Below are 14,473 nucleotides of genomic sequence, written 5' to 3' on the forward strand. Positions count from 1 at the left end.
CGCGCTACAGGGTCAATCGCCGGATTGTCGATATACCTAACTATTCGCGCGGACAGAAATGCCGGGAGTTTATACCTCGACGGGGCCTTCATGAAAACGAGCCGCTTAAGCAGCTCCATCCGTATGTGATTGCCGAGCTGTTTTATATCGCCAAGTCCCGTCGGACCAGATGTACGTTTTATCGGCTTATAATCAGCCAGCTAATATTCTGAATGTTTCATAGCAGTCAATGGCAGAAAGTTACACAACGAGCAGGTTAACATTCAAAAATGGGAACATTTATTTTAAACGCACATATGCAATAAATGGGACAGAACACGAGCAAAAATCAACAGCCGATGTCTATTGTTATGTACACAATCATGCACTTAATCAGTTCTACTTAGGTAGACAAGGTGCCACAGACTTTCATCCAAAACCCCAGAAAGAAAGAACCGGGCTCGTGAGCCTTTATAATTGCTCGGAGCTGGGATGACCAAAGGGGCTCCGAGAGACCGAGCGGGCTACCTGGCCACCCTCGTGGTGACTCGCTGGATCCTGGTTCGGCGACCTCGGTGTCTGTGCCCGGACCCCCAAGCTCCGACAGGCTCCCTTGGTCGTCCGGCCTCCACGGCGGCCTGGTCTAGCCGCCGACGCGCTGGAGGAGTGAATGGGTCTCGACTCAGGCCTCCTGGTTGCGCCGGCAAACCCCTGGCGAACCACCTGCCCGAACTCCGAACTCTCCAGCTCTCAACGGGGCGTCTCTCCACTTCCACCACCAACCGAAAGCCACGAACTCCAGTGCAGCACGAACTCCAGCGCTCTCCCAACTCCACCCAACTCTCTGACTCTGGACTCCAGACTCCAGACTCTCTCCAACGGCCCAGCCCAACTCTCTTCTTGGCGTTCCAGCACGGCTCTTTATCGGGCCGGGGGGTGCTCACTCTTTTACCTTCGACACTTTACCCCCGGCTGGCTCCGCCCCTCTCACTTTCGATTGGCCAGCTCTTTCAGAGGGTAACGCCGTTTTGATCCGATGTTGCCGTCAAACGCGGCCGTGTTAGTGATCACCATCAAAACGCGGCCGTGTTAGTGATCACCGTCAAAACGCGGCCGTGTTCGAGATCACCGGCAAATGCGGCCGTGCTGGAGATCACCGGCAAACGCAGCCGTGGTGGAGATCACCGGCAAACGCGGCCGTGCTGGAGACCACCGTCAAACGCGGCCTTGCTGGAGATCACCGTCAAACGCGGCCGTGGATTGTCGTTGTTGTTATTGTGGTTGTTGTTCTTGTTAAAATAAAGATAGAAAAGAATAACACTACCTCAAAGATGCACAGCCCGGCACACAAACAATACTCGTTATACATTGGTGGGGAAATCTAACCTGGAACACACACTTACCGAAATAACTAACCTCTAGGGAACCTAAATGGTGTTCTGTGAATTTCCACAACCGTAACACTATCCCCTCCCCTTTTTACAGACTCGTCCCGAGTCGTCAAATTTTCGTGTGCTTTTATGTGTCAGTTCTCCCCAAGTACGACTTACCTTCGGATCCCTGAGTGCGACATTTGGTGTATCCGTGTCCCAAAAGTAAATATCCTATGGGCTGTGTAACTAACTAAACAAACTCGCTCATACAGACGGCTTATCTACAATTGCCGGCGCTACGACAAACATGCAGGGGGAGCAAAACTTATTTACAATTTTACCTTAACTTAACCTTATACATTTTACACTAAACCATGGCCCAGGACTGATGGACTCTGTGGAAAAAAGGGGCATGGCAAGGTTAGTCAGTATATGAGGGTGAGCGCTGCGCAGCTGAAGGTCGGATGTCTTCGGGGCCTGTTCAAAAGGCCCCGTTGTCTGTCACAGAACCTTTTTCATGTCTTCAGCTGCTGGAGGCAACTCACCCCAACCCAGCATGCCATATGCCATCCCACAGGCCATTCTTGAAACAGGGAGCCAGGCTGCCTAAATGCAGTCTGGCTCATGTAATAAATGCAGGACTGAACACAAAAAGGTAGCCGGCTGCCCAATGCAGTCCCAGGCTTCCCCCTTGAAATGAGCCGGATGACGCAAGCAAACACAAACGGTGCACGGGCTGCACCAATGCAGTCCCCTTGTGCGGCTGCCTGCAGAGCAGTCCTTGCAACTTGCGCGATGATCCTGGTGCACATGGTGATGGATGGAACAGGGGCAAACGCAAACACAAGGGCTAGCAGGCATGGGGTTAAGGCAGAGGCAGGCAGACAAGGCATGGCAAGGCTGAAACAGGCTGCTGTAGCACAAGCTGGCCGGCCTCTGGCCTCGTTCTGGAGGTTCGTGGAGGGAGTGCGGTGGTGCCGGCCGTTCTGAGGGCGGGCTCGGACCTACCCTACTGTCTCCCTCCCCACCTATCGCCTTTGCCTGTCTCTGTCCATACCCACTCCCTTAGTTTGCAAAACCAAATTTAGCCCATCTTATAATTATTATTTTTTATCTTTCCTTTATAAATCGTCTCCCTAACCCCCTTTATCGTCTCTGTCCGGCTAACCGAAAGTGTCACCTTGCCTACTCCCAACCCCTACGTTCCCTTCCTGGAGGGGAATAAGGGAGAGCTAGCGTCCTGTGTCAAGGCCCAACTCAAGCCTCAGGATGGCCTCCTCGGAGTTCAACAATCTAACTCAAGGTGGGTCCAGTGGCCTAGCGAAGGGATGGATGGTGCGGAGGGGTACACTTCCCTATCTACCCTAACATTTATTAACCTTTAACTACCCTGGGGCTTTCCAAAAGCACCTGTCGCTTAAACTATTGGTTCTACCAACCAAGATTCCCGTCGCCTGTGTTGGTGTCCTCACAAATTTGGGCCTTGCCTTCCAATTTTCACTCGTGCCCTTGCACGGTCTCATGGCTGGGCCGCATGGCTCACTTGGCAGAAACTACCCTCTGCCGATTCTCCAACCATAGCACCCCCGTGCCCTGAGACTGTCTCCGAGCCGACCAGCTCCCTAAAATCTGGGGAGTGCTCTCCTTGGCTACTCCCCCTCGATGCTCACGTGGCAATCTGGCGCCATTGCCCCTTTTCCCGGGTGCCCGTGCCCACGACACTGCCCTTTATGTCTCACTCATCAAGGCCATTGGTGCTACGGGCCCCGCTTCATGCAGGCTCACCCCTGCCCACTACGCTATCCCGGCCCCTCTTGGGCCCTTGGCCTACCGCGGCCCACTAGTCCGGTGCTCGGGGTGCCCACTAAGCGATACTCACCTTTCCACAGCCACGCTCCCAGCCCGTCAGCAGGACTTCTGCACCCCTCCAAACGGGTTTCGAGCCTACATTCTCACCAACAGCAAAACGACCTCCATTTTGTCAATTTGGCTAACCCACTAACTAACATAACTCTGACCCCTGGGTCCCTTGGGTGGGAATCACTCCTCCCCCCCAATCATTCATCGCACCATGCATACCACATTTACTCCATTCACACAGGCCCGCTGGCCCTCATTCACTCATCAAGTACATTTTCCACTCTTCAACACATATCATCGCTCACATCACTGAACACTGCCATTCTACTCACTAAATCCCCTCACTACCTCGTGCTCCCTCGTCATCCCTTAAACTCATGCATGTTCCATTCATGCTACGTAGCTAAGCTACGTCCCCTCTACACATTCAATGTCTGTTCTTGTCTTCCAAAATCCATGGTTCCCATTCTAAATCTAAACTAAAATTCCCACTACCTCATAATTCCATGGGCCCCCTGAGGCCGGTCCAACTATACTAACCCGTCCCGCTAGCTAGTGCTTCCTGTGCCCTGAGCATGGGGGTCTCCCACCCCCTGCCCAGGAATCCTGTTTACCCGAAGTGGCGAGGCTTGTTTTTCTCCTTTTTTTTTTCCTTGCGCACCAGCGCGGCAATTCACACCTGCGCTCTTTTCCCGTGACGTCATGGCAGCTGTTCGCGTTTCTCGTCCCTTCCTCTTGGACAGTAACATCCGGCAGTGATTTCCCTTCTGCTGGATTCCAACGATGCGTGCAGCCACGATGTCACCCTGCGCAATCCCAAGCAAGCCTCGCGTTTCGAGGGGTTCCCCACGCGAGCACATGTGCTCTGCCCGTCCGTAACCCGCGCCACGGAATCCCCGATGACGTCACTTGCACCCCGAAACCGCGATTTTTCGTGCAAGCCGGGGCACGCGTAGCGCATCGGGGAAACTGCTTCGCGCGCTCTGCGAACAGAATGCGCGGCGCAGGTCACAGGGAGCTTTACATACACGCTCGCCTGGAGAACCCATCAGATCCAAATTCACAATTTCCAGCCTAACTTCTGTCCGTCTGCAGGGTCGGCTTGTATCCACCGCGGGCGTTTCCGGATCGGATTTCACTCGCGTAGGCGCGCACATGGTGGCCTTGTGCGAAGCATGGCACGGACCTCGTGCGTGCTGCTGTGCGAATCCGGCACGGTGCTCGAAACGGCTACGGCCGCTACACGACCCTTGTCCCTCGTCTGGTGCCGTCTTCGTCTCCATTGAACGCACACACTCCCACGTGCCATGACGCTTACACACCTCGCCATGACACTCGGACACGCGGTTGCGTTTTCCCGCATACCAACCGCCATTTCCCTCTCATACCATGACCTCACACACGCGGTTCCTCTCACACACCTTTTCACCCAGGCATGCCATTTTACTCACGCTCACCATATCACTCATGCTATGCGCGCATTTCAAAACGCTCTCTGCACTCACACCTTTAACCACACACACCGGGACAATCACGCTGGCGATTGCACTACCACAAGCGCTCCCGGGGTCTCCATACCCCCCAATCTCCGCGTGTACCCGTTCACAGCACTCGCCCCCCCTCCCAACCTCGCAAAGCTCGACTGGACCCACCTGGTCGCGATCTGCTTTAAGGGGGCATATTCCCTCTCCTCGTTCCTGGAGGAGGCTATCCTGCTGCTCGCATCGGGTCACAACACATTCCCCAAGCTCGACCCCATTGTCCCCTATTACTCCCACGTGTGTGTGATAATCAATTACCTGTAGTTTCTCCTCTATGTGTTTTATCTCCATCACCTCGTTTATTATTTCCGTTTCTTCCTGGCTTTTCATCTCTGTTTCCTGTTCTGTTCGCCGTGGCTCTGGTGTTCCTTCCTTTGTCTCCTGAGTCTCCGTGAATTTCTCCGTCACCTCCACGTGTCTCGTCCTGCACGTCTCAGTCACCTCTTTTAATTTTTCCCTCTCCGTCACCGTAAATTCCTCCTCCACCTCTACGTGTCTTGTCTTACACGTCTCCCTAATTAAGGTGATGGCGTCTCTCATCGTCTCTACCTTACCCGCCCCCATTGTGGGTCGACAAACCTCCACACTCCTCCGAGGCTCGTTCGCTCTACCACGTGGCGTCTCCATCTTCTCGCCCACGGTCCGCATTTCCTCTCTCTATGCCTTTATGTCTGCATTCAAGTCATCCAGTTTGGCATTCATGTTCTCCACAAATAGTTTCATAATCTCCATTACTTGCTGCTCTGTCGTCCATCCTGGCCGCCCCCACTGACTACATTTAGTGGTGCGGTCGTAATAATAATAAAAACCAGATGGATGGCATCGCCACTTTTCCCAACCCTGGGGTAAGGATGTGTCTTCCTCACGGGTGTTTTCCACGGATTCCTTTACCATTGTCTCTACACTAAGACTACCCACCTGCCACTGCTCGCCTTGGGCCGCCATTTTGCGTATCGGGTATAAAATTTATAACGCTCGTAATTTAATGGAACCGGAGGGTTGCTTCGCACACCCTTGATCCGGTTCCGTTAATTTGGCTGGAGACGGGAGAGTTCTTGCCCCGCTCGCTGACAACAGTGTTGTGGATTTTCGCTCGTCCAGCGTGCGGACGACCGCCTTTAGCCCAGTTACGGCCGTGCGCGTCCACGAACGTGGCAATCTAGTCGCAGCTTCCGGATCAACGCCGAAACCCAGTTACGGGTGTTTTTAACACACCATAAACCAGCCAACTCTTCTGTCCACGCGCTACAGGGTCAATCGCTGGATTTTTGATATACCTAACCATTCGCGCGGACAGAAATGCCGGAAGTTTATACCTCGACGGGGTCTGCACGAAAACGAGCCGCTTAAGCAGCTTGTTCCGTATTCGATTACCGAGCGGTTTTATATCGCCAAGTCCCGTCGGACCAGATGTACGTTTTATCAGCTTATCATCAGCCAGCTAATATTCCGAACGCATCATGGCAGTCAATGGTAGAAAGTGACACAACGAGCAGGTTAACATTCAAAAATAGGAACATTTATTTTAAACGCACATATGCAATGAATGGGGGAATGGGACAGGACACGAGCAAAAACCTACAGCCGATGTCTATTGTTATGTACACAATCATGCACTTAATCAGTTCTACTTAGGTAGACAAGGCGCCACAGACTTTCATCCAAAACCCCAGAAAGAAAGAACCGGCTCGTGAGCCTTTATAATTGCTCGGAGCCGGGATGACCGAAGGGGCTCCGAGAGACCAAGCGGGCTGCCTGGCCACCCTCGTGGTGACTCGCTGGATCCTGGTTCGGCGACCTCGGTGTCTGTTCCCGGACCCCCAAGCTCCGACAGGCTCCCTTGGTCGTCCGGCCTCCACGGCGGCCTGGTCTAGCCGCGGACGCGCTGGAGGAGTGAATGGGTCTCGACTCAGGCCTCCTGGTTGCGCCGGCAAACCCCTGGCGAACCAACTGCCCGAACTCCGAACTCTCCAGCTCTCAACGGGGCGTCTCTCCACTTCCACCGCCAACCGAAAGCCACGAACTCCAGCGCAGCACAAACTCGAGCGCTCTCCCAACTCCACCCAACTCTCTGACTCTGGGCTCCAGACTCCAGACTCCAGACTCTCTCCAACGGCCCAGCCCAACTCTCTTCTCAGTGTTCCAGCACGGCTCTTTATCGGGTCCGGGGGTTGGGGGGAGGTGCTCGCTCTTTTTCCTTCGACCCTTCAGCCCCGGCTGGATCCACTCCTCTCACTTTCGATTGGACAGCTCTTTCAGAGGGTAATGCCGTTTTGATCCGATCTTGTCGTCAAACGCGGCCGTGTTAGAGATCACCTTCAAAACGCGGCCGTGTTAGAGATCACCTGCAAACGCGGCCGTGCTGGAGATCACCGTCAAACGCGGCCGTGGGTTGTCGTTGTTTTTATTGTGGTTGTTGTTATTGTTAAAATAAAGATAGAAAAGAATAACACTACCTCAAAGATGCACAGCTCGGCACACGAACAAATCCCGTTATACATTGGTGGGGAATTCTAACCTGGAACACACACTTACCGAAATAACTGATCTCTGGGGAACCTGAATAGTGTTCTGTGAATTTCCACAACCGTAACAATATTGCCAGAAGGAGAGGAGAAACTTGTGTTGGAGCTACTTTAATTGATGTTCTTACAGATATACCAAAAGCCCTTCCACTGAAGGAAATTGAAGAACTCGTATTATTCACCATAATTGTTTTTATCCAATAGTTGTTATATTTATCTTTGTTCAATTTTACATCCTCGACATATTTCTCAGTATCTTTTACAAATGAAGAGATTGATGGAAACTTGTCTTTTGTGTCTTGATACATTGTATTTATTCAGTGAAAAAAGTTGGAGGACAAAATGTTTTTCAGCACAGATTCACCTATATATTAAACGAAATTTTCGTCAAGAAAATATTATTTCAAGCAAAGTTTTATGATATAAATCTGGTGAATACAATGAACTGCGATGTTTGTAATCATGAATATAAATGTTATAAAAAAACACCTTCAAACCAACAAACACACATTCAATCTTTTCAGACAAATATCTCCACTTGACCAAGAAACAAAACTTTGTGATAGATGTGAGAATGATATTCTTTAAAATAATTATAATAAACACCTTCAATCACGCAAACACAAGAACAACTAGAGGGGGAGCACTCGGGAGAGTGCAAAACCTCCACCGCCAATACTGCTGGGTCACTTAAGTGAACCTTATATCTTATTCATTAAATATGTCAACAGTGCTGAGAGTTATAGTTCTTTTCTCCAACATTTTGGGGGGGGAGGGGGGGTTGGAAATCACTTAAAACATGTAAAAATGCCAAAAAAAATCGAAATTTTGTTGAAAAAAAAGTTGCAAAATTTTTTTCTCTAACAACTTTGGGGGGATTGGAAATCACTTAAAACATGTAAAAATGCAAAAAAATTCTTTTTTGGGGGGTAACAATTTTTTTGGGGGGGGTTGGAAATCACTTAAAACATGTAAAAATGCAAAAAAAATCGAAATTTTGTTGAAAAAAGTTGCAAAAATTTTTTTTCTCAATTTTTTTTGGTGAGGGGGGTTGGAAATCACTTAAAACATGTAGAAATGCAAAAAAAAATTTTGGGGAGGGGGGGATAACAATTTTTTGGGGGGTGGGTTGGAAATCACTTAAAACATGTAAAAATGCCAAAAAAAATCGAAATTTTGTTGAAAAAAAAGTTGCAAAAATTTTTTTCTCAATTTTTTTTGGGGGGGGGGTTGGAAATCACTTAAAACATGTAGAAATGCAAAAAAAATTCTCTATTTTTTTGGGGTGAGGGGTAAAAAAAAAAAAATTGGGGGGGGGGGGGTTGGAAATCACTTAAAACATGTAGAAATGCAAAAAAATAAAAAAAAAATTCTCACGCAATTTAATGGCATGATCCTTGGACCATACCTAACCCCCCCACCAAGTTTCGTCGAAATCCGTCGAGGAGTTTTTCCGTATTACTGTTCACAAACAAACACACAAATAAACCAATGTCACCCGCAGGGTACCCGTATCTTGCCAAAAGGTGATCACGTGTGACTTCTTTAAGGTCACACTGAGGTCAACAGAGCTGCTATCCACTAGGAGTGACTCCTTGAGGAATATCTGCCTACGAGAGATTCCGATGAGAATCGTTCTACAGAGTAACCATGAAAAATATGTTTGCCTCATAACGTCACCAAATGACGTCATAATGTCTCAAGCTTGACATATCTAGAAAGCACTCATCGAGGTGTTCAATTTGAGGTACTACACGATATGGTTACTAAAACTTGAAAATTTGACCTTGGGGTCAAATATGTTTGACCTCAGGCGCTAACCATGAAGGTCAAGGACAATCGCCACCAAAAACTAATCAGCTGAGTGCCAGACCATATACTACATTCCCATAAAGTTTGGAGACGATTCGATTAAAATTACTCAAAAAATAAGGGTTTTGTCGACTCCCCTGATTTGCGACAAAGTGACCTTGACCTTTGACCTTGACCTTCAAAATTTTGTGTGCTGAAAGGGACCTCTATAGGCCTCTGATATGCGAAGTTACAAAAATTTCCAATGATAACTGTGCTCTGCAGAGTGATTTATACGTGATTACAGACAAAAAAAAAAAAACATATGAAGGTCAAGGCCAATCGCCACCAAAAATTAATCAGCTGAGCGCCAGACCATGAACTATATTTCCATGAAGTTTGAAGACGATCCGATCAAAATTACTCAAAAAATAAGGGTTTCGTCGACTCCCCTGATTTACGACAAAATGACCTTGACCTTTGACCTTGACCTTCAAAATTTTGTGTGCTGAAAGGGACCTCTATAGGCCTCTGATATGCGAAGTTACAAAAATTTCCAATGATAACTGTGCTCTGCAGAATTTTTTATACGTGATTACAGACAAACAAAAAAAATAAATAAAAAACATACAAGCTGACTAACATATCTTGCAAAAACTTCGTTTTGGCAAGATAACAAACAAACAAACAGAAAGGGGTGAAAGCAGTAACCTCCATCCATCTTCAAAGATGGTGGAGGTTAATGAAGAAAGGGAAGGTGCCACTAAATTCTCCATTAAAAACACTGATGGGGAATTTAAACGACATATAAAAACAAGCTCAAATGAGCTAAGATTCTTGTCCTCTTAATGACGTCATGAAAACAAATATGACGTCATTGTGATGTATCAGGTTTGCGATAAATTATCTGTGCTAATGCCCGGCTTGATTCCCGCAAACAAAATTCAAACAGCTTGCCTAGTTTTGGAGATAATGGTATAGGCGATTTCTATTAGCGGCGATATTATGACGTCAACTTTTTTTCTAGGAAGAATTTCCACAATCGGAGATGGTGACTGCCTGCGCGTGGGCTTTCTGCATTTACATGGCAAGTTTCACGAAGATCCGATGAAAACTCTGGGTTGTGAAACAAGAAAAGTCAAAAAAGTAGGAATGATGTCATAAAAATTGATATGACGTCATAGTGATGTATCATATGTGCAGTAATTCATCTCTGCTAATGCCTTGTTGGATTCCCACAAACAGAATTCAAAAAGCTTGCCTAGTTTCGGCGATAATTTTTTAGGCGATTTTCATTAGCGGAGATATTTTGACGTCATAACTTTTTTTCTAGGAGGAATTTTCAAAATCGGAGATGGTTACTGTCTGCGCAGGGTATTTTTACATATACAGTATAACCGCGCTATTCTGAACACTTCTTGGACTGGACGAAAATGCGTTCATATGCTGGGTGTTCACATTATCGGGGATTAGGGTATCACCTGACCATGAACACGTCATCTGTATTCGATAGATCACAGAAGTCGTTTAATCAATACATATACATCTAAATACACATTCCACAGACAAAATGAGCACGCAATTATTGGCATTGAGTCGTAATAATACAATTATTCAAATTATTTCCCACGGAAAGATAGAAAATTGATAAGATCAAAAATGCAACGCAAAATTGACAGCACGAGAATCAAAATTTGAAATTTATACAATTACTTGTCTCTAAGCCAAGATGTTATAAAACTCTGTGGTTTCGATTTGGCATTCTCCAGGACATGAACTTGAACTGAATGTTCGATTCTTTCCAAAGGAGCAAGCAACTCTGCCCATCCTTGATTCAGAAAGAGAGTTTTAAGCTTTTGCACACAACTAAGTCCATCTTGTACCATCACCTGCATGTCTTCCACTTCCTCTTCGTCCCCATTCTCTTTGTCCACATTCTCTTCGTCATCGTCTTTCCTCATTAAATCGTTATCCCAGTCGTCGTCCTCGCAGTCATGAACGCGCACTGTATCGTCGCACAAAACGTATTCCTCGGGGGTCACGTCGTCGCATACGCCAATCTCTGCACCGCGCAAAATGAGCTTGCGCAGGCTGAGGTCATCGTCAGCGTCCCAGTCACTATCGGGTGACTCGGAAGGGAAGCCGCACCTGACGAAGCACTTGGTAATCGTCGTCGGCTGGACTTGATCCCATGCATTGCTGCTCCACTGAACAGCATGGAGAACATTGACGCTCTTCAAGATTTAGTTTACGTTTGAAGCGATATCGATCTTCGACAGCACGTGCCGGAGCAGCCGTTGTTTGAAAAGACGCTTCAGGTTGCTTATCACGCCTTGGTCAAGGGGCTGCAAGACCGACGTAACGTTCGGAGGCAGGAACTTTACGGTCACGTTCGTCAGCGTCACACCCATTGGATGAGACGGCGCATAGTCTAGGAAGAGAAGAATCCTCCGCCGTTGGTTTCGCATCTTCTTGTCCAGCGCATTCAACGAACAATGCCGAGGTCATCCACGCTCATTTGTTTGCTGTCCATGACACAGGGAGGGAATCGACTTTGATGTTACGAAAGCCACGTGGTTTCACTGCGTTGCCGATGGCGAGTGGTTTAAGTTTCTCGCCAGTCATACTAGTGCACAACAGCAGCGTTATTCGACCCTTTGGCGACTTTATACCATGACAGGAAGGAGTCTCCTTTTTCCACCAGCGACCTTTTGGGTAGAGCGCGGAAGAAGAGGCCAGTCTCGTTGGCGTTAAAAATGTCTTGTGGCTTGAAACCGTCGCATTGCTGTGGCAGACGCGTTTTCCACTCCTCTACTGTCGTCTGATCAACGCCACCACTCTCGCCGCTAACTGCACGTGCCGAGATCTTGTTTCGAGCTTGAAATCGGGCAAACCAGCCGTTGGATGCCTTGAAATCCACCTCACCAATGGCAGTCGCGATTTCTAAGGCCTTCGCTTTTACCATATGTCCGCTGACAGGGATCCTCTGAATGAGCAGCATGGAACCATGTGTGCACGCGGTTGTCAATGTCTACGAAACTGCCTCCTTTTCGTCGACTTCACGAAGATAGGGCCCCGTCTTCGAATTCCTTCAATATCGACTCTTTACGACGTGAAATACCTTTCACTGCGCCCAGCGAAATTCCGAAATCAGCAGCGAGTTTGCGTTGTGACTTGGATTCCGCTTCCTTTACCAGACGGACTTTATCTTCCAACGGCAGATCGTGACGCGTTTTCGGCATTTTGGTGTATCGTACTGCGTGAACTTCAATAGCAAGTGAAGATTGATGGAAAGGGAGGTGTGCAGGGTCTTCTTGTGCCCCTCCCTCAGGGGGAGGCCTCTGCTGATTGGACGAAATTGTAATTCTTGACGCTTATTGGTTGATTACCATTGATTAATTTAGAAACAGGTTCTAATTAAGTCACTGTATCTCTTTACACCCTGCTGCATTTTCTATCCATGCCATTGCGTCCAGTAAAACGAACTGCACGATGGGTAGTAATTAGCAATGGCGATTGTTTGTATGACGTTTTCCATGCAGCTTCAGCTGAACAATGGCCATGTTTCGCACCGATGCCTTCAAAGGTTGGAGTAGCGTTCACAGTGCGGGGTAAAAACTGGTTTGAGACTGGTAAAAACATGTTCATATGCGGGGTGTTCAGAATTTCGGGGTGTTCAGATTTTCGAGGGCACTATGTACAGGATTTCCTATCTAAAAATTCGGGACTGGCCAAAAACGCGTTCATATGCGGGGTGTTCAGATAATCGGGGTGTTCAGAGAGCGGGGTTTTACTGTATATGCCAAGTTTCAGGAAGTTTCGATGAAAACTGTAAGCTGTGAAACAAAAAAGTCCACAAGAAGAAACAGAAGAACAACAACGTGAGTCAGACTTGGAGATCCTCTATGAGGATCGAAAAATTTTTGAGCGCTTTATTATCAACACATCGTTGTGGCCTGTACCAAGTCAAGGCATTGTTGAGCAGGCCGAACAAAATGGCAAATTAAGACCCCAGCAAGCTGACAGAAGGCTGACTCAGGGGCTGACCAAGGATGATGCCTTGAGAAAGGATAATTAAATATGGCTGTTAATTATCTTCAAAAGGGGTGTTTTTAATTCACCCAAACACCCAATTTTCATTCATGCACTACCGTGGAGTTCACTTAGTGTGCATGCAGAGTTTTGGGCCATTAGGTTTCATGGTTTTGTCATTATGGAGAATGACAGACGGAAGGACCTACTGACTGACGCACACTGACATTTATTGTTATGGATACATTTGTAACAGTTACTTGTACATATGTGTACACAACACCGTTTTATTCCATCAATCATCGTGTAAATGGTGGAGCTAAATGCAGGATGTTAAACTGAAATTAAAATGAAATTTCAACTAAGATTACTTTGTTATCTTTATTTTCATCTCTGGGCCAACCATCCAGCAATGCTGGCATCGAATGTCATCCGCAGACTCGGCATCCTTCATCATTCCAAGTCGTTCCTTGATAAACTAGAACTACTCGCAGCCTCACAGTAGCTCTCACATTGGAGTACTGCTCTTTCGTATTGCCTGGTACCCCTGCATCACATCTCTCATCTGGATTCTGTGAAATCGATAGTTTCCAACATTCGATGAGGCGAAGCACAAGACCTGTTGCTCACATCGCAAACTAGTTTGTGGCCTCTACCCCAATCCAACTAGCTCTGTTATCTCAGCCTCCAGCTCCACCAGGATGGATGCAAGTGTTCTTGCAGTACCCCCTGACTGGCTATATTTCTAAAATCCAGGCTTTCCACCATTTCTTTTTCTTTCTTTCTTTTTTCTCCACTCCTGTTTGTGTAGCCACATTCTGGAGACGATTCAAGTGCACTCTTTCCTCCAAGGTTTCAAGCAAGTGGTGCTGCCACTATCTTGGTTCACTCTCCATTCTTATTCATGCACAATAGATATATATATATATATATATATATATATATATATATATATATATATATATATATATATATATATATATATATAAACCCACATTAACACTACCTCACTCAACCCTCTTACTTGCAGGTTACTGTGTGTCTCTCTCTCTCTCTCTCTCTCTCTCTCTCTCTCTCTCTCTCTCTCTCTCTCTCTCTCTCTCTCTCTCTCTCTCTCTCTCTCTCTCTCTCTCTCTCTCTCTCTCTCTCTCTCTCTCTGCGTCTCTCTGCGTCTCTCTGCGTCTCTCTGCGTCTCTCTGCGTCTCTCTCTCTCTCTGCGTCTCTCTCTCTGCGTCTCTCTCTCTCTCTCTCTCTCTCTCTCTCTCTCTCTCTCTCTGCGTCTCTCTGCGTCTCTCTGCGTCTCTCTGCGTCTCTCTGCGTCTCTCTGCGTCTCTCTGCGTCTCTCTGCGTCTCTCTCTCTCTCTGCGTCTCT

At 47.6% G+C, this 14,473-nt stretch overlaps 1 protein-coding gene across 7 annotated transcripts in view; it reads left to right on the top strand.

Moving 5' to 3' along the window:
- The window catches only part of DOT1L (DOT1 like histone lysine methyltransferase), a 189,243-nt gene that overhangs the window by 20,626 nt on the left and 154,144 nt on the right, over positions 1–14,473 (top strand). Inside the window, exon 1 of one of the 7 annotated variants that reach the window (XM_085886129.1) lies at positions 10,168–10,215. The exons of the other annotated variants lie outside the window; for them this stretch is intronic. The gene's annotated coding sequence lies outside the window, so the exon portion shown is untranslated. Of the gene's footprint in view, positions 1–10,167; positions 10,216–14,473 lie in introns of those variants that run through there. 7 annotated transcript variants of the gene reach the window in all.

The sequence above is a fragment of the Eptatretus burgeri genome, chromosome 6 (assembly GCF_056783735.1).
Source record: "Eptatretus burgeri isolate ZD-2024b chromosome 6, Ebu_testis_v1, whole genome shotgun sequence".
Lineage (NCBI taxonomy): Eukaryota > Metazoa > Chordata > Myxini > Myxiniformes > Myxinidae > Eptatretus > Eptatretus burgeri.